The sequence below is a fragment of the Symsagittifera roscoffensis genome, chromosome 5 (assembly GCF_963678635.1).
Source record: "Symsagittifera roscoffensis chromosome 5, txSymRosc1.1, whole genome shotgun sequence".
Taxonomy (NCBI): Eukaryota; Metazoa; Xenacoelomorpha; order Acoela; family Convolutidae; genus Symsagittifera; species Symsagittifera roscoffensis.
In genome coordinates, this window is record NC_087066.1 from 14,029,568 (window position 1) to 14,051,699 (window position 22,132).

At 32.5% G+C, this 22,132-nt stretch overlaps 1 protein-coding gene across 3 annotated transcripts in view; it reads right to left on the bottom strand.

The window, feature by feature from the left end:
- Positions 1-22,132, bottom strand: part of LOC134845502 (plastin-3-like) — a 410,042-nt gene that overhangs the window by 151,311 nt on the left and 236,599 nt on the right. Inside the window, exon 1 of one of the 3 annotated variants that reach the window (XM_063862410.1) lies at positions 14,965-14,974. The exons of the other annotated variants lie outside the window; for them this stretch is intronic. The gene's annotated coding sequence lies outside the window, so the exon portion shown is untranslated. Of the gene's footprint in view, positions 1-14,964; positions 14,975-22,132 lie in introns of those variants that run through there. 3 annotated transcript variants of the gene reach the window in all.

The following is a 22,132-nucleotide window of genomic DNA, read 5'->3' on the forward strand; positions in this document are numbered from 1 at the left end:
GGTGTCCATTGAAAGACTGCCTACATCCCTGTGTGCCGCTGTATTCGCTTAGAGTCTCCTTTTTCTTGACTCCTCTGTCTACAGCCTTCGAAAAAGTATGTGGGGAATATTTGACCCATATTTTTTATTCTTTTTCTCAAAAAATAACCCTCTCAAATCTGAGTTTTTGGTTTCAATGAATAGAACGGTATCAAAACGCTCCCTGCATCAGCAGCTACGCGCAAATATTTCGAAACATAAAGTTATGGCCCTCGGAGTAGTCAAACTTTTGATTTTTAACAGTTTTTCAAACTTTTTGAATATTCTCGAAAACTACCCTGCGATATTTGAGATATTGGTTGAATTCAAAGAACGGGTTAGGGAAGCTCTTTTGCTTATGGGACTCATAATTTTTTCGAGGGTCATAATTTTTTCGACAGCAAAAGTTATGACCCTCGGAAAACTCTTTAACTGTTTTTTTTTCTAATTAAAAAATTTTTTGACACTTCTCGTGAACTACCCTTCCAAATCCAAAGTTTTGGGTTCACTCGGAAAAAAGATGAAGCGAATCCTTCTGAATAAGCGGCTAAGTCCTACTTTCACAAAAAGCTATTGTTCTCGGAAATTTCAGATTGTTGATTAGTTGACCATTTTTTGGACTTTTCTCGCCAACTATCCTGCCAAACTAATAGCATAGGTTTAATCGAAAAAACAAGCTGTTAAAAACCCACATTTATTTTTTTCTATGCCCAGTTTATATAAGAAAAAATTTATGGTGTTCAAACAAACCGAAATTCTGAAATTTTGACCTTTTTTTGCAAAATGTTTCTACGCAAAAACTACCGTGCCAAATCTCAGGTTTTGTTCAATCGAGAAGCTCAAAGTTGGAAATCTTCTCTGCTTAAGCGGCCACAATTTTGTCTTTGCAGGAAATTTTCATGGATTTGGGAACCATTTTGAACGTTTTCCTGATTTTTCAGTTATCTCAGAAACAGAAACTTTGAATTTTCTTAAAACTTACACAATCAAATCTGAGATAAAAAGTTCAACTAAAAGAACTCGCTGCAATATTGGTTCTTGCAGAAGCGACGGCTCCTCATTTTTTGCAACAAAATTGTTGTCTCTTTTGGAAAACTGATTTTCTCCAATTTGTTTTTCTCACTTATATAAGTAAAGAAGCAACTAAGGTTTGGACAAAGTCCAATTTTTGAAATCACATGTTTTGTGCCGCATCAGTATAGCAAATTCATGCAATATCAAACACATATCTCCAGCTTTAGCTAGGCCCTTAGCTTGTTTTTTTATCGAGACATGAAAATTTTGGTTCACCTAGTCTTTTTTCAACATTTGAGTTTTTTTCGACTTATTTTTTTAAATGTTTGTGTTGTACCTCGAGTGATGGGAAGCTCCGCTTCGCCTCTGTGTTGTTAAATTTTGGTCAATTTTTTTTCTGTGCGTATAAGCAAGTAATGATTTAAGTTCCTCTATCTTCTAGATCAAGTTTTTCTAAAAATTCTATAATATAAAAGAATATGAATAAATGTTTTAAGTAGACCTATTCTATTTTTTATTAGTTTCTTGTAAGGTTGGAATTCCATAGAATAACTAAAATTTTAGTTTTAAAATCTTCCAATTAATATTAGTACACATGTGAGCATTGCGTTGTATTACCGGTACCCATTTTTCAGTCCAATTAGCTGGTGATCATTTTGCTGACATTTTTGCTGCATAGTGTTAGCAATTTAAAAGCATGTCTTCTCCGATTTATGAAATGCTAGTTTTGCATGATTTTAAGCGTCAGTAGTGCAGTTATACAGGGTTTTGATTTCCCTGAAGTGCTCTTTTTTTTTAGTCATTTGTAAAATTCTTGTTTTGAATAGTTTTATTCTTTTGAAAAAAAATGTAAACTAGTTTTCGTCTTATGTTATATTGAGTTAGTCATTTTGTACTGCAACTTTTTGACAGCAAAATATGGGACGGGTCGTAAAAACGTTTCAAAATTTTATAGCTCAAATTTTATCAAATTAGGTTTGTCGCCTTATGTGCAGCTGGTGAAGTCATTCTTAATTCCTTTTAATGTTGCTTAAGAAATATGGCCGAGATAAAGGTGTTTGTGAACTTCTGACTTTTTTCAAGTAAATTTTTTAGTTAATTTTTCAAAAAAAAATCGACTTCCGCCTCTTTTTCTATTCAGTATCTTGTATTGCAGTCTTTTTGTGGTATCACAAATTTTAAGCAGCTCCGTTTTGTCTCTGTGTATAAAATGAAGCAAAAAAAGTTGTGCAATTTATCCGATAAGTTGAATTTTTGTGTTTTTTCTTCAATCAAATCTGTTAAACTCATAAATAAACCAGTAATTAGAAACATTAGTTTTTATGAGCAATCATCAATTAAAAACTGAAAACTTTAGCATGTAACTGACTGGACTCATAGCAAACAAAAATAATACTATCTAGGCAGAAAAATTGCTTGTTTTATTTTGCGTTTTCTGTTAAGTGCGACTACATTTAGTTCATTTGCTAAAACTAAGCGACGCAAATTTTTAAGAGTTGTTTTTTTTTCTAAAACTGAATCAAAGAAAATGTGTATATCGCATCAAATTATAAAAAAAAAACAAAAAAAACCTGGCAAGTCAAGTTAGTTTCATCAACGGGTTGTTTTTAATCGTTATTTTTAACAAAAACATTCCAATAAATTATAAGACAAACTAACGTATTCACATTCACTGGTGAATGTAAATGTGAATTCATTTGTTTGTCTTATAGTTTATTGGAATGTTTTCGTTAAAAATAACGATTAAAAACAACCAGATGATCAAACTAACTTGGCTTGTCAGTTTTTTTTTTTTTTTTCGTTTATAATTTCATGCGATAAAAATATCACTACGAGGCCAAACTGTGCTATAGATAGGCGCACAGTTTTGTGTCTGTATGTTCCTGGATTTCAGAGACAAGTCTTTAAACATGTTAAAATTTTGTCGGAACGATCAAAGGAAAGTAAAGAACAAAAGAAGAACAAAGGGAGCGTCCTTGTTGCGGAATCCGCTTACAATGAACAAAATGCACAGTTTGCCTTTTATCCCATATGTATTATTTCTGCGCTCTTTCTCCAATCAACTTTGTTATATTCAAATTGAAACCATACTTACAACGAGCAGATCATGGGTTTCAATGAGTGAATGTTTTCTCATTTATGTTTTTTTCCTGACTCAAGTTTCAAATCGCCTAATGTTATTTTGTATAAGTCAATTTTCTGTGTTAAGTTTCTGTTTACAATTTGTTTTCTTTCAATTTTAAAACACGTGATTTGTGCCTGTTTCAAAAAGAACATTCAAGTTTCCTAGACTTTGTGGTACACTATAGGCTCATAGCAAAGCTGGTTCAGAGAATTTCCTCTTTATCGGGAGGTTCTCCATAGGTAACTTAGAACTTCTCATTTTTTTCTTCAGTTTTTGTTGCAAAATGCAGTCTGGCCTCTGTATCAAAAGCTGCTAACTTTCTATAAAAATTTTGCAGTTATGCAATTTACAAGAAACACATTTGCTACCATCATCTAGGAGTTACAAAGATTTCAACTTCTCTTTATCAGGATAATTTTTATTTTGAGGAGTTAAAAAAAATGACAAAATTGAGAGCTGGATGAAAATCTCAATTTGAGTATTGTTAACAAATACATGTCACAATTACAGGATGTTTCAAAATAAAATTCTTAATTCCTCGATCATTTTACTGACAGTTAAATTATTGAATCAATTCTTTTCGCAATAGGTAGCATAATTCGCCGAATTCTGACGACACCTTTCATTAACATGGATTTTTTTTGCAAGATCCTTTAAGCAGTTTACCAAAATTTCATTGAGTTTTACGGTGAACCAGCTCATTCAAAGTAACCGGATAAAACAAACAAAAAAGAAAAATTTATACTCGTTTCTCTCAAAAAGGGTTCATTGTAGACTGAACGCAAAATTGACAAAGTTTATCAAACTTTTTAAGGTCTTTATTTTGCAAAATTCAGACGCCAAACTTTACACTTAAAACGGGTCTTTGTCTTGGGTTCAAATTTTTACTTAAAATACACAGTCATTGGACATGATTTTTTAAATCAGTTGACCATGTATTTTAGCCCAATTCTGAACCCAATGAATTGACCCGTTTTAAGGGTGTTTTTCAGGGTCGAAGTTCGAAAGACAAATCACGTCATGAAAATTCTACAAAAAATCCAAGTTATTTTTGTTCCCGTCTTTTTTAATCTAATGTGAACCCAATTTGATAGAAACAAGTCTGAAAATATCAAATTGGTAAGTTTTTTCCGGTAATTTTATATCAACACAGAAAGAACTTGTTCAATAAAAAAGCCTTAAAGTTCTGGTAAACCGCAAAAAAGATGCATGAAGAAAAACTATTTCAACTGAAAAAAAAATATCTCAGTTTGGCATGTTTTTGCTGCATATTGCAAAAAAATTAAGAAACTTAATTATCAGTGAAATAACAGAAGATTCATTAAAAACATGAATTAGTGAAAGACGGACTAGCTCGCCTCAATGAAAATTGGAACAGTTTCTGAGTCAATCAATTTCTTAGGTGAACCATTCTGTCAAAACTTCAGTTCGAAGAGATAAAATTATTTTATAGAAAAAACAATCTGAGCATAAATATTCAGTCGTTTTTCATCAAAAATTAGTAAAACATAAATATCAGTGTGAGTGCCAATGGTACTTGAAAACGTTGTTTGCATTATTCAATGAAATAAAATTTGAAATTGGTATGGCTTACTCTTTTTTCCAAAGACTTGATTGTAAAAATGAACTTTTTTCTAGCGAATTCTGAAATCTGTAAACAAAATTTTTATTTAAGCAATATAAAAAAAATTGAGTCACATTTGAAGTCACGGCTCATTTGAAGCTCATTACAACCACGTTTGTAAAATTATACTAGGTTATATTATTCTTTGAAATATAACAAAGATTTTTTGTCAAACAATGAAAAGTTGAGCTCTTGCAAGTAAATCATAACTTAAAGGGTGCTGAAATATATGCACTCATGTCAACCTAAATAATTAACCTCCGGGCTGGTTGACTAAAAAAGCATCAACGAAGCTCAAAAAATGCAATTTTGGAAAGCAAATTGGCAAACTTCTCCTTTCTTGTCTCCCAAGTTTTTTATTTGGCAACTTTTTGAGAGCTTTTCAAGTGGAAACTACGTTTGTGTTATATTCATCGGGTCATTTTTTTCCGCCTGACTGATAAGTTTCACTGTTCAAGTTATGTGTAGTTTATCTTTGTGCATTTTAGCTTTTTTGTTTATAAAAAATAGTTTCAGCATCAGCTATATCTGCTATATCTTGTAATTAGTTTGAGAGTTCGTGTCAATTTTTTTCATCCAAATTGTCCAGACAACGGGGAAAAGTCGACAACTGGGTACGCGAACAAGCAACACCTAGAAGCAGGTAAGAACTGCGACAACTTAAAATGAGAATCGGGCTGATCTATATTGCATGGCTTCATGTCTCGAGACACGAAATGAGAGAAGCCTGACAAATCGCCAGGTCATTGCGAGAAGCCTGACAAATCGCCAGGAAATCGCCATTCGAGCAGCTCAGGGATTCGACCACCTGCCGCCACAAAGGTTCCCCTCTTTGTACTATTTTGAGATATCCTTTTTTGGCTGACGGACCCTAAAATTTTTCTAAAGACGCCTTTGGCGCCAATATATACTAATTTAAAAAGGGGAGCGCGCGCCAAAAAAACGCAATTTTTTAGTCTACATTTTCAAAAAATTCCCTAAAAACGTTTTCTTTGGCCTGTTTTTCATAATTTTGGTCAGAAAATTTGGCGCAGAAAATTTGCTCAAAATAGGGTCTTTTTGGTGAATTGGGAAAATCAATTTGATGGACCTAAAAAAATTAAGGCTGACAAACTTTTCGAATTTTTTTTGAAAATCCAACCCCTCACTCGAGAAAATCTTAGATCCGCCCCTGAATGGATGAACCTGTTTTTTAGAAAATAGTCGGCTAAAAAACCGTTTCAAACCGAATTCAAAAATTGTTCTGGAAAGCTAAGGACTTAAGCTAGGCCCTCATATAAGTTCTTCAATACTTAGAAAAGAAGACAAAAAATACTCCAAATAAAAATTAACTCAGATTTTGGCATTTTGGAACCTGATCTAAACTACATATTATGATTGGATAAATTAGATATTTTACCACTGTAAAGTATTTAATATTAACCAATCATGATCCATCTAACTAACAACCCACTTATTTGTAAGTGCTGAAATTACTTGTAATTTCAGCACCAGAGAGATTTGAATTTAACTTAGAAATTAGTTGCCTCTCCAAGAGAACTTCAGCAGCCGCAATAAACCAGTATACCCTAGATCTATTGAGCCTAGCAGAGACTAGTTAAACAACCTGAGACTAGATAGTATAAGAGTAAGATTAGGATCGGTATTAGACTAAGAAGTTGCACGAATCTATCCGGCCGAAAATAAGATAGCGTGACGAGCAGACGGTGTTCCCTATCCGAAATTACTCTATGAGTTAACCACATCGGTCCTAACTGATCTGGTGCGACCAGTGAGGCACAGTTAACCACATCGGTCCTAACTCATCTGGTGCGACCATAAGTCTCGAACAAGACCTTAATAGCTTAGAATTAACCAAAAATAGATTAGAATTTAGACAAAACATTTTCAAAATGTTATACGACGATAATTTAATTGAAATGTCTCTACGACTCAATAGATCAGAGCCAATATTCCGAACAATAATAGAACTACCCGGAATTGGAAGAAGACCTCGAACCAGAGACGACATACGACAAAGTAGAAACTTACCATATAAGTTATATGATAGTACGGCAAAAGCCAACACAAACTTTTATATTTAGAATTTTATTAGCAATGAATTTAGATTTTCATTTGCAAACATAAAATCTTGAAGTCAATCTTCATGATCATTTCAGGCGCTAAACAAAATTATTAATATACAATAGCGATTGATAAGAAGATCTCAGATCGTTTTCCTAAATTCTGCAGTATTATATAAAACATATTTTTGGAAAATATTTATTGAAAATCAAAACAAAAATTAGTAGCATGACAAGAAATTGTTAGTAATCATAAAATCATCTGTAGTCCCAGCTTCATCACCTAAACATAACAGCAATCATAAGCTCACTAATATCATTAAAAAACTAAAATTTTTCTCAAACAATTTAAACCATTTTAAACTTAAATTCACTTAATTTTAAAATCAGATCATCAAGGCTTCTCCTTGGATCTACATTAATTTTCTATTTCATTTAATTTATAACTTGATCATCAAGGCCTATCCTTGGATCTACAGTAATTTTCTATTTCATTAAATTTAAAACTTGATCATCAAGGCCTATCCTTGGATCAAAAAGAACAATTTTGTTCTCCCCCACCCACTTAGCTAGTGTCTAACGACCTCAAACGTCGATTTACTATCCAACCCTTTCCAAAAACCCAAGACTAATAGAAATTTTTGAACAAAACTAATCATTCAAATTAGGATAAACAGTGAAGAACTTCGGTTATTCATCCTTCACTTGAACCCTCCTCTTACCAGACCCAGGATAAATCTTAGACTTAGTAAGTTTAAAATAGTATCTAACAAACTACTCGCGTTCTAATTATACCTGAACCTTGTGGATCGATTTGCTATTCTCCAACCCTTGAACACAATCACTACCCCTAAGTAAGATTAAGTAAGTTAACACCTTAGCTTATACTAGCCACGAGAAAGTAAAAAATCATTCTTCGGAATCGATATACTTTTCTCTCCAACCATGAACAAATAGACCCAGGTTAAGCTAACCAAAAAATCGTAAGGACTAACAGTTTAAGAAAGTAGAAATCATCTAACAACTTTTTGCATCCCTCATCCTAAACCTTATGTCATTTAAAAATCTAGGAAATAAACAAACATTTGTTTTACACAACTGTGAAATAGATAACAAAAATACGACCCTGTAATCACACCTCATACACAAACAGTTGGATAATTTAGAACAAAACGACAAACAATAAAAAGAAAAATCATAACCAAACAAAGACAAATCACACGAAAAAGATTTTCAAAAAATAGAAACGCATTTTCAGAATCAGAAGCCAGCAATTTAGACGAACTTTATAAATTAAAAAAATCTGTTGATAAAAATTGTCCCATTTACGATCAATTATATTTTTCCGACTCAGAAACAACTTCAAATTCATCAAAAAGAGGAAAAAGAAGAATAAAAAAGCAATATAAACACAAACCAGTACACTTGTATAATTGGAATCAACCAATTACACACATCGATAGTTACCTATGAACAGTCATTAAACGAAAAAATGAGCCAAACCCACACCCCAAGTGAAGATAGTCCAGATGACGACGATATTTACCCCTTCCTCGTAGATGCACCCGATAATAGAGGACAACACGATCTTTGCAAAAATTTACTCCTAAATTTGTTTGAACCCGGAATTAGCCCATGCAAAGCAGAGTTCCCAGATGTAAAAACCAAAAGACAAATTATTGATCATTATCTGAAAGATATATGTAATTTAACACAACAATACGGAATCTACACCATAGAATTCAGTACACCAAACCCGAATCACCGCAAATATGTAATTCAAACAGACGATCTTGACTTAGAATTTTCAAGAGTATTCTTAGAATATATTAAAAGCATACAATATCATAACTCACAAAGAGCAAACTCCATATTTACTAATGAAGTTTTTGCAATATTATATAGTTATATTTCAATATTAGAAAATGAAATCCCAAATGTCTCACCGACAGAGACATCCAAACATACAAGGGTACGACATGAAATCACACTATTTTCAACTTTCCTACATATAATTAAAGAAAATTTCACTAAAGACGAAGTTTCACAACATACAAAACATGACTTACAAAAAATTGTGGCATGGTTTACAATAGATTATTTCACACATAATATAGATTTAATTTCGCAAGCAAGAAAAAATTTCAGACCTCAAAACTCAAACGATGATACCGCCATCACAGAACAGTCAGACTACGTTTGGGACCCCAAATGGTCTCATTATGCATTCATAAATATCCCACAACCAATCTCAAGTCAAGCAATAAGTACAATATCTTATACAAGAGATTATGTAAGAGTAGTACCTTTAACCATTGATGCAACACCATTAAACTACAATACATTTTTACCTGATACGCGAAATAACAGTTTAAATTCGACCGTCATACACAATGAAAACTTCAATGGAACTAGGAATCTTACACAACAAGATATTCAAACACCATCACGCTTCATAAATGAAGAAATCGTCCAAACAACAACAACTACACAACAAAGTATTTCACCGATACGTCCAAATTTAACAACACCAAGAAATACAAACACTTCACTAGCACAAGTAACCTTACAATCAACCGTTAAACCTTCGGTTGCTCCAAAATATTCACAAATGGATTATCAAACATATAGACCCATGACAGTACCGTCAAAAACCCGAAGAACGTTCACAAGAAACACTTTTGCAGAACATAATTATAATTACGCACATTCATTGAAAACAAACTATCCTCACGAAAAAATAAAAATAATCAGATAAAATCTCGATATTGGGATAACCCAATGACAACAACCAACTCAGTAAATTTTCGAACTAATTCACATCCTCCACAGGATCATAGTGAAAATTACCCATTCTTTCAACAAAATAAAAATAAAAAGCAAGCACCTCATCATACGGATTACTTATCCTCTGATGATGATTATTTACAACCAGATATATTTGCACCATATACTCAAGAATATCGCGCACAAGGAGTGCAAAAACCACATACATATCATAGAATTTTTTCTCCACATCCAACAGATACACAAAATCAACAACCAATACAAATGCAAAACCCAATTAATACACAATCTTTTCAACCAATTCAGCCACAAAACCCAATGATTACACACTCGTATCAACCAACACAAATGCAAAATGAAATACCACTCCCATATTACCTTCAACAACACGAAATAACAAAAAATCAACTTTCAAATTTTTCACAAATGCCAAATGCCGCAGAATCACTACAAATGACAATGAATCCATACCTTATGGGTGGATCATCAATAACATCAAACAAACCATTAATGGTATTCACAGGAACAGACCCTGAATATTCTGTAGAAGATTATTTAAACGCAGTAGCAGCAAATTTAATTTTAAATATAGGACCTGAACCAATTAATACACCACTACATCAAAATTGGATACATCGCCGCACAGCGTTGATACAAACAACCTTAGATGGCGCAGCCCAAAAATGGTTTTCAGTATTGCCTATAGAAATAAAATCAAATTGGAAAAGATTTACACAAGAATTTTCAAAAATGTTTGACTCCGAAAGAAATAAACAACACCAAAGAGTTTTATGTAATGAAATTCGCAGATTACCAAATGAAACCATCAAACAATTAGCAGTACGTATCGAAACACTAGTTCGAAAAGCATATTCATTAAATACACATGACTACAAAAACACAAAAATGACAGAAATCTTAATGATGACCTTAACACCTCAATTAAGGAAAATAGCAATAAAAAAGAGAGCATCCCATCCTTCCTCAATTCGAGAGCCCGATCTAGATTTTCGAAAACTAGTAGACAAACTAGAGCAAGCGGAAATCACAATGAAACTTGAAGAAACAGAAAATCTGAAGTTACAATATGTTAATCGAATTGAAACAAATACCACAAATATCAACAACATACAGGAATCAGATACAGACCTCGTTGAAAAAATCACTGAAAATTTTAAATATTTATGAAAAACACCCAAACTTTAAAGGCAAACCATCTTTCAAAAAATGGTGTAATTATTGCCGACGATACGGACATAGTATTTCTGAATGTAGACAAAAACAACAGGATAACCAAAATAAACCTCAAAAATATAAAGAACCAAATAAATCATTCTATCAATACATGAAGAAAGATCTACCAAACAAAAATCTATACAGCAACAACAGTTCAGGAAAACCACTTCCGAACAATACCAATTACACGAGAAATCAATCACCATATAACTCAAGTTATAGAGGAAGATCACCAGAACGAAGAAATACACAAAATTCTTCACAAAACCAATACAATCGACCAAATAGTCGAAATAACTACTCCAGATCAAATTTAAATACAACACAATTTGTTTCTAGATCTAATTCTCAATCAAACACAAGAAATAAATACTACCCAAACAATCAATCACGAAACTCATCATATAATAGAAATAGAATCTATTCAAATAATCGAAATAGAAGTTATTCGAACAACCGAAATCAGAATTACCCGAATAATCGATCAAGAAATAACTCATATAACAGATCAAATTATCACAGATCAAACGATAATTATCAAAACAGATCACGAAACAATTCACAAAATCGACATTCAAGTTATAATAATCGATATAGAAATTATTCTCAATCACCACATAGAAATAATAACCATTATAATAATTCTAACAATCGCCACAGAAGTAGTACACCTAAACACCAAAGACATATTAATCAAGTACAATCAAATCCAGAAACTACATCAGACCCCCCAGGTATTGATGACACAGTAAATGACGAACTACAACTAAATCAAATAAACTGTGGATCATCAGATTCAGAAAGTGATACAGAAAACACTATCTCCATCAATATGATAGCAGTCGAAAATGACTACGAACCTATTATATATGAACAACCTTTTTCATCACATATATATGAAAATCAATTAGAACTCCTTCACTATTATTATATTGAACCCATCCATTCCACACAAACGGCACAAGAAACTAACCAAATCAACACTACAAATCAATCCAATGAAAATGACAAAAAATGCTTGAATACAAATCACATCTATCAAAATATACAAAAAGAACAACCCAAAGAAAAAATTTGGACAATACCACTTCTTTTAGAAAGTCCAAGAAACAAAGAATTTCAACCACCAGATCTTGAAATTGATTTTTTAATTGATTCAGGAGCAGAATCAAACATAATAAACATTCCCACATGGAATGAAATCAAAACATTACACCCAAAATTAACGCCTCTTGCAACCTCCAGTAAACTAGCAACAGCACAAGGATCAACATTGGTAAACTATGGAAAAGTTCAATTATTTTTTCTCCCCACAAGAACAATGGAGCAAAATAAAATTTTAAACAAACCATTTAAACAAATATTTCATATCACTGATATTAAACACAATATCATTGGAATACCATTTATCTCTAAATATATACCAACAATCAGCATCTTGAATAGTAACATACTAATCAAAGATAAGTCCACAAAAACAAAAAATACAGCCCTAACATTTTTCAAAGATTAAATAAACAACTACCATTCTTTTCAAAATTCTACCCAATTTATAACCAACAACGGAAACACCTGAAACCACTACCAGGAAACATATATAATTTTTCAATAAAACAAGTTCACCAATATGATAAAAATCAAAATAAACAACAACTCTTTATGTCAGACTTTGAATTCAAACCTATCCATAAGTTTTTCAAAATCACAATTTCATCCATAAAATATTTAAACAATACGAATTCAGACATCATTTCGTTACATGTATACAACAATACACCGTATCAAGTAACATTACCCTTAGGACTTTTAGGATATTGCGAAACCAACGCTACAATATCACCAATGCATGAAAAAGCATACCGCGTAAATAATATACTCCAATTATTAGATATTTGTCAATCCACAATTCTTAACGAAGAACTATCCATAAATAATATAATAAGTAATGAAAAAAGAAAGACAGATTATTTCACAAAAACCCCATATTTCAAACCTACATTCAACATAAATAACTATACAGAGGATCAACAGAAATTTTTAACAATGTTTAACTTCCAACATTCACAAATAACACAAGACGAATTTGATAAGTTAGCCAAACAGCTAATAAAATATTCATCAGTCTATGCAACATCCAAATTTGATGTTGGCAAAATCAGTTCATCACTACATCTCCCGTTAAAACCTGACGCAGTTTTCAAAAAACAAAGAGCAAGTAAAGTACTAATTCATCTACACGATAAAGTGAACAGATTACTCGATATTTTAGAGCAATACAAAAATATCTCACCGGTAAACAAAGAAGAACAACCAAAAGGTAACACATTTATTAACCCTGTTATCATCCTAGCAAAAGGAGAATCATTAAAAATAGTTCTAGACGCTAGATATCTTAAATCACTAATAGACGAATCAAAATGCAATTGGCCTATTGAACCAATACAAGTTATCTTAACAAAAATAAACGGAAAAAACTTTACAACCGCAGATATGAATAGTGCATAAAATCAAATGCCACTAGATGAACAATCGCGACGCTTAACACAATTTGTTATTGGAAATCAACAATATGAATTCAACCGCCTATTCTATGGAATATCCATAGGACCAGCAGCATTTTCAGCTTTTATGAGTAAAATTTTTAGACCACTAATACTTAATAAAAACGAAATCACCTATTTAGACGATGTTTTTATGCAATCACAGACAAAAGAAGAAATGTTTAAAGTTTTAGAACACTATCACAAAATACTTCAGAATGAAAATCTGAAGGCCGCCCCCGATAAGTCACACTTCTTTTTAACACGAGTTAAATTTTTAGGACACAATATAGAAAGAAAGACAATCACTCCATTAAAATCACTTATTGATGCTATTCAGAAACTTCAACCACCAACAAACAAAAAGAAAACTCAAGAATTTCTTGGAATGTTAAATTTTTTAAGCAAATACGTTTATAAAATGCAATTATACTTAAGACCATTCTATAATATACTCAGACAACAAAATAATTTTTAATGGAATACAGAACATCAAACACGATTTGAAGAAATTAAAAAACTCCTAACTGAACAAATTTCGAATACAATTCCAGATCCAAATCAACCATTCTATGCAATGTGCGATGCTTCAAATTTTGGCATCGGCGCAGCATTATTACAATCACACAATGGCACAAATGAAATGAACCTTATATCAGCAAATTCTCGATTATTCACTCAAGCAGAGCTACGACTCTCAACTCTAATGAGAGAATATACAGCTATAATTTATACACTTACAGAATATGAATTTCTGATACTTGGATCAAAACATCCAACAGTTCTATTCACAGATCACAAACCAATCATTTTCCTCTTTACACAAAAGTCAAACCCAAATCACCGAGTTTATAGATTTCAATTAATTTTGATGAAATTTCCAAACTTACATATAGTTTGGACAGCAGGAAAAAATCTTGCATTACCAGACACATTAAGTCGAAATACACCACCTGAATTACTCACACGGAAAACTACAGTTGAAATACCCAAAAATATAAAATTTTACCTTGCAGAAAACGAAACATCACCCCGACTAGAATGCAATGCAGTAAAAACCGACATTGAACAATCACAGATAAATAACCTACAACACTTCCCACTTTACTTAGATTGCCAAAATAACCACTACGAATTTGATCTACTTGGAACATCAACTTTCAAACCAACTCCATACTCACAATGGATAAAAAATAACATCCAGCAAAAAAGAATAAAACAACACTCGCATAAAAAAGACCTTTTTCCGTTAATTGAAAAAGAAAATCTATATGATAAAATAAATTTATCAGGACCACAAACAAACGATTCAAAATACACAGTAAATCAAGTTTTTGACCTCCATGACCCACTTGACACAATTCCTTTATCTCAATTAGAAATTGAAAACATTTTTCTCCCCCCAACAGATAAAATTACAATTAATACCTTGAAGCAATATCAAAATCTTGACCCAGTAATTAGACAACTAAAATCATGGCACAAATATAAAACTAAACCCGTAAAGGCAGATACCACAATTTTAGGAAATAAAACACTCCTCCGATATTTTCGAAAATTTAATAAGACAACAATTAATGAAAACACAGACATTCTAGAATACCAACTAAATGAATCTACAGTTCCCTGTCTCCCTTTAAGTATGATTCTTATAGCTTTTAACATTTCACATACACAAAATATTAAAGGACACTCTGGATCAGAGAAAACATATTCAAATTTCATAGAAAATTTTTATTTCCCAAATGCACCAGTTTGGATAAAAGTACTATGCAATGATTGTATTGTATGTCAGCTAAATAAACCTTATCCAAATCAAAAACAAATAGCACAAAAACAAGATTTTAAAGCACAAAGTTTATACTTTAACCACCGTATTTCATTTGATACAAAAGGACCAATTTCACCATCATCTGAAGGAAACTCCTACATTATGGTAATTGTTGACGCATTTACACATTATGTAGCACTTAACCCAGTACCACATTGTATCGCTTATTACGCTTACACAACACTTTATGAACACTGGATAGCCAAGTTCGGACTACCCGAAATTTTAGTTACAGACAACGGTACAGAATTCATAAATAATGAAATCATCACACTATGTCATTTATTTAACATCAAACACAAACCACGTACATCTCATGCACCTTGGACAAACGGCTTAGTCGAAGGTATGAACCGTTCACTACAAGAATATCTTAGATGTATCATCAATGGAAATGATACAAGATACACCGAATGGTCAGCAGATGTAAAACTATTTCCCTTAGCATATAATTCACAAATCACGACAACTCTAGGAATGTCGCCATATGAAATGGTTTTTAATCAAAAGCCACGCAAACCAATTATGTTTACAGCAAACTCTCATAAAAATGCACAAAGTCATTGTCAACCGAATAAAGACTCAATTTGTTATAACCTTCCTTTACACACACATGATGAAGATCATTTTCATCACCCACAAATTCTTAAATTAGCCTCCGGTACACACACCGAATGGATTTTAAATAGAGATAAAAAACACAATGAAATTTACCAAAAAGTAACAAAAAAGTTGTTACAAAGGCAAAACATTAATGAACAAATAAATTCACGCTTTACACCAGCCTCCGATTGTTTTAATACCCAATTTTAACACTCAAAAAGGAATTTCAAAACAATTACAACCCCTTCGTAAAGGACCATACCAAATAATTGCCAAACCCACTGACGTCACATATAAAATCACCGACTCAGACCAAAAAGAAATTGTTCAACATCGAAACAATCTATTACCTTATTACCCAAAAGAATACGCACTACGCGAACTAACTCAGTTATATTCTTTCACAGGTTTAAAAGTTATTCAAAATCCTCCACATACGGAAAATGATACAAAAGAACACTATGATATTCACCTCGAAAATCAAAATAAAAAATCAACTACAACGAAAAACAATACAAAAAAGCTAGATCAAAATATTCCTCAAAAAGAAAGAAAAAATAAAAAAATGACAGAAAAAATTACACTCCAAGAACAAGTCGACAAATCAGAACATAGAGAATCATCACGACTTAGAAATCAAACACGCAAAAACTATAAAACATTCATCCCACAATCTAAAATATTAAAGAAAGTTGAATTTCAAAAACAGCTTTAATTTTACAATTAATAATCTTTGCACCTCTGAAATATTTTGAACTTTCATTTTTCGAAATAACATGCTGATAAACACGCAGCGACTCTAGTTCAAAATTAGCCAATAGGATTCATTCAATCGGTCACCTTCTATAACTCTAACACAAACTAATTAGACGAAAGATATTAAACTCCAGGCATATCTATAACTATAACTTTACGACCTCCAGGTCAAAAATAACCAAACCATTCCAACTTGACAACTAAAAAAAATATCACCATAATATCATAACCCTCCCTTATCTAATAACCCAAAGATCAACAATATTTCCCCAACTCAGACCTCAAATAGCCTCCAAACAAAAATGTTAAATTAGCCTAAAGTAAAGGAACGACCATTTTAATTAGCCTAAAGTAAAAAAATCTCATAAATACCCCAGATCACTTGACAAATAAAAATAAAGAAAAAGAAGACCTCCCGAACACCATAAAATTCGCCCCCAACAATTTTTCACAAAACTCAACCCACTTGTCAAAAAACCAATAAATAATTCGACCACACTTGAAAATTGCCTCAAACAACAAAAAATATTCGATCGAGAAGCCATTTCTTAAATGCTCTTCTCTCGATCAGTCAACATAATTCTCAACATTTTCATAAACTTTTTAACAATATTTAAACTTTTATTCAAATTTCTTTTTGATACCTTTGAAGCTTTTGTAATAATCTTAATCATTTTTTGCAAAATTTTTTAAATTTTTTATTCCATATTTGAACTATACCTCCAACTTTCAAAAGCCATTGACCATTTTCACAGGTACGATTCACAAAACTTATCTAAATGATACGAACCATTTTTAGTAGAACAGATATTTTTTTACTAGTTGTAATTTTTATAACATTTCTATCATCCCTCATCTTGACAATATGCAAATGTATAAAGAAAGCAATCATCACATTCGCCTTAGCAACAATCCTTCTAATTCATTTTTTAGAAGAATACTACAATAAACATAAATTTTTTTACTAAAAGAAATAGATCAAAAACCATCAAAAATTGCTAACCAACAATCACACAGTCAGTCTTCACCGACATCATCCCAAGATAACCCAACACCACCTACAACTACCCACAACCCCCAAACATCTACACGAATTTCTTTTCAAGATAACCCATATACCTTTGAAGAACGACACGCTCGCTTACCTGAACCACTAGAACCAGTTCAACGACAAGCACCTCTAAGTGAACCAACATATAACTTATACCCAACACTACCACAAGAATTAAGTAGAATACGAAATCTTAGTCAAAATCAAAATACAGTTGAAATAAATAGACAAATTATATATCCTCGACGAAACAGAAATTTTCAAACCCCCGAGTTCATTTTGATATACCCCAATCCCCATCACAAGGTACTCCGGAAAACCCAATTGGTATATTACCAGAAACCCCTACAATTCTTTCTACGGATATTTCTACGGATACAACAACATCATCATCACTACCAGAAACATTATCACTACCATCAACACCATCAATAAGCCAGATTTCACCGACGCCTTTTCCTTTAATTTTCCCAATTAACCTCGACGCTAGATATAGAGAACATTCATCAACAAATATCCCACTAAGATTAGACTGGAATACATTCACAGCACCCCCATCATTATTTGGACAACACCCAGAAAGTAACCGACTTCACAACTGGGCACTCAATAGATTACAATATAGACAAGACATCCACGAAGACATTCGTGATCATAACATCCAAATATTCCAACAAAATAGTCTACAATTAAAATTTGAAATCACGGTTAAACTAAACAACATTGCTCAACATCCTTACCCATTAAACCCACCAAATATAACAGCTCAATCACTACCACCACCATTTATAACAACTGAAGTAATATATAAATACGACAGATATACCAAAAAGACAATTGGTTACATCACATTTTATAACCCATACTCAAGATTATCATACACATATATATTCTAAAAATATTAATTTTTCTCCAACTCTTTTTTCTAGTAATTTCCGATCAGAATATTAATCCTTCTCCCCGTACAGGACCCCAAGACTTATTAGTAACACATTACGATTGTGAAGAAAATGAACAAAAAACACTACACAAATATGCAATAAATCAAGTATCACAATGCGAAACAGAACCACAAGCTATAGAAACTACCAATGTAATAGCGACACTCTATTCAAAATCCCGAGCAACAACAGTTATAGGATATAAATTCACAGCAACATTTTCTGAAAAGAAAGTACATTGTTCACAAGTCTCAAATGGAAATAAAAACCGACTTGACCACAAATCATTCTACCAGAGTAATATCGAACGACTTTTACCTCTCAATCCCGAAGATTGTAAAAATGAGTTACTCCGACTAAATATCACAAGAAATAAAAACACAGATAGAAAGTTAGTATATTTCCAAGTTTTTGCAGATTCTGTACATCAAGCAGAACTTGAAAGATATCAAGGACATATAAAACTAGATGAAAAATACCCATACAACGGCGCACACGGAAGATTAACTTATGACATACACGATAAACACTGGATACCACACATTGGTATAAATAACCCATCAAACTGCAAAGCAGACACAAAAAATAAAGGATATCAAGAAATAATGTTTTTCGATTGGAAAATACAACTAGAAAAAATACAACTCACACGCGATTTATCTGACAACACAATGATCTATCAAGGAATTAGATTACCTTGTAAAAACGATCAAGGCTATTGTGACCCTACAACACGAACACAAGCAACAATTGTTTGGTTTCCCGAAGATACATGTACAACATTTCAAGTAGCAAAAATACACGCCCGAATGATAAAATTTCACGAAAAATACTTTATACAATCAATTCCATATGAACAAGTAAATCCATCACGAAAACAAAGTACTGATTTTAGAAACATTCACAATATAGAAAAATAAATTGACACGTTTTCAAATATATCAAGAAACAGAACTTGCATGCAAATACAGAAACCCACTTCACAAAACACAATATTCTGAAATATTAGTTGAATACGAAAAAGGATTAGACATGACCACTGCAAAAATAAAAATTGACCCTTATGCCACAAGTCATCCTCTAAACGAAGGAACATCATATATACCAGTTAATTTTCAAAAAAGCAAAGGTCAACCTGGTGGACATCTAAAGCCACATGACACTAGAAGCACACGCTTACAAGAACTATCACTAATGAATAATTCTTATTTTGGTAATATCCACTATGATATTCACTTAGATATGAAATTAGACTATACAATTAGCCGAATTTTTCAGGAAATGTCACTCTCTGAATTCGAAACACTTCACCAACTATGCGAATTGGAACGGACACAAATCTTACAATCACTTGCACTAGCAGTATTAAAAATACCCTACGCAGGATATTTACTATCAGGAAATAGATCAAATTTTTTAGACTACGAAGTAAACATTTTATAGTTTTATACCTGTACAAAAAAAGTATCACCACTATATGTTTTTGAAAATAAACGATGCTATAAAAGAATACCTATCTTTTATAAAAATAAAGTACATTTCGTTGACACACTTTCAAGACGAACCTATTTCTGGGATACCGCAGTCCCATGTGGATCAGAAAATAGCCACAATGTAGTACAACTGAACCCTGATGAAGATAAATATTACTTTCTTACCCCATACCCCACATTAATGCAATCGCTCAAAAAATTTTCACCAGAAAGCATTAGAGCTATTGCTCGAAACCCAAATATCGACTTACAATCAATTGGAATATATTCAAAATCCGATATCCAACATCACATTAGAACACAACAATTCCAAGAATTATTAACACAAATGGACACTATACAAAGACAATCAATTGACCAAAACTTACGCAAACTTGCCGAAACCGCAGGATTTGCAAATATCTATACACAAGATTATAGCGGATATTTTAAAGACATTAAAGACTATATATATCTAAACGGTGAAAAATACCGACCACAAGATATCTCACCTATAAATATCTTTAGCTTTGTTACACTAAAAAACGAAATTCTTGATTTTCTAGGATGGCCCTATTACATCTTAGAAAAGTTGACTATTCTATACGCAATGTTTAACTTTATAGGATTTCTTTTTTCACTTTTAAAAGGAATCTATAACACATGTGCTATACACACACACAAGTAAATAGACAAGCAAGTGTAGCACGCATACTATTTGCAGGATTTTTTGGAATTTTTTCATCATCAATAAACAAAATTCTTTTAGACGCACAAATAAAAGAATACAATACAAAAATAGCAACAAGACAGAACACATACGACGAAGAACATAATAATATAGAAATAACGCCTACAGCACCACAGTTACCACCCCTACCACATAACCATCCATTATCCCTAGTCCCACGAAATTTTCGAAATTTAGCAATAACACATAATCCAAATTTTAGGCAAAACATATCACAAAGTCCGTTACAACATATAATGACACATCATTCACAAGATGAAAATACAGATGAACAAATTATAGAACAACCCCATTCCACCGCTTTTCAGTCTCAAAATAATAATTTTTTTAGCCCACGATGAGCCGACAACTTGGATCCCTACACCGCTCAAATTCCCATCCAACCAACCTCAACACCTCAATTACAATAATTCCACTTTTTGCTTTCCCGCCACCCGATTTCCCAACCAGTAATATAACATCAGGCATGAATTCAGACACTAATTCAAATATTTCAGTTTTATACTCCATTTCACAACTCAATAACCCTAATATTGAAACCCTGATGAATTTGCAGACTCTGAACCATCTCCATCCAATAATTTCCAAACCAACTCCTCAATTTTTTCAACACCCCTTTTCAACCAATCCCACCAAGTAACCAACTGCCATCTATTTCTACACCCTCTTACGCTTCGCAATTCACCCCAACCTACTCTTCATTTCATTCACACCGATCATCCAATTCTCCAGATATTCCCCAAATCTCCCAGGAACTAGATAATTTTATCACCCTACAGCAACAACCAATACACCTTGACACCCCCACTATAAATCAGATTTCTTCCACAATAGAATCATCAAACCCACCTACCCCTACACCCTCTTCAGCTTATACCGCATCATTAGCACAATCATCCACATCCACCGAATCATCAAATAGCACTAATAGAGCTTATCGCACTTTCAAAAGAAAATTCCCAAACCATCCATTTCCAACAAAACCAGGAACAGCCCGTGAATATATTAATCACCCAAATCACATTAACACAAAAGATTTTCTAGCAATCACCTTACCTTCATTTCCACAATATACTTTGAACACTCCTCATGACACTAACGACACACGTAGTTTTGTAGATGAACATGTTTTAACGCCTACACTTCATTGGACATCATATTATCATTTTACTAATCCCTTTTGCCTACCATTATCTAATACTCATATCAATATAGAAAGAAATCAAGATATGCTATACCGACTCACCACACCACTAACACATCGACAATTTACTTACATAGGATATAAAAAGTCATTAAAAACATTCACTGCACCCCGAG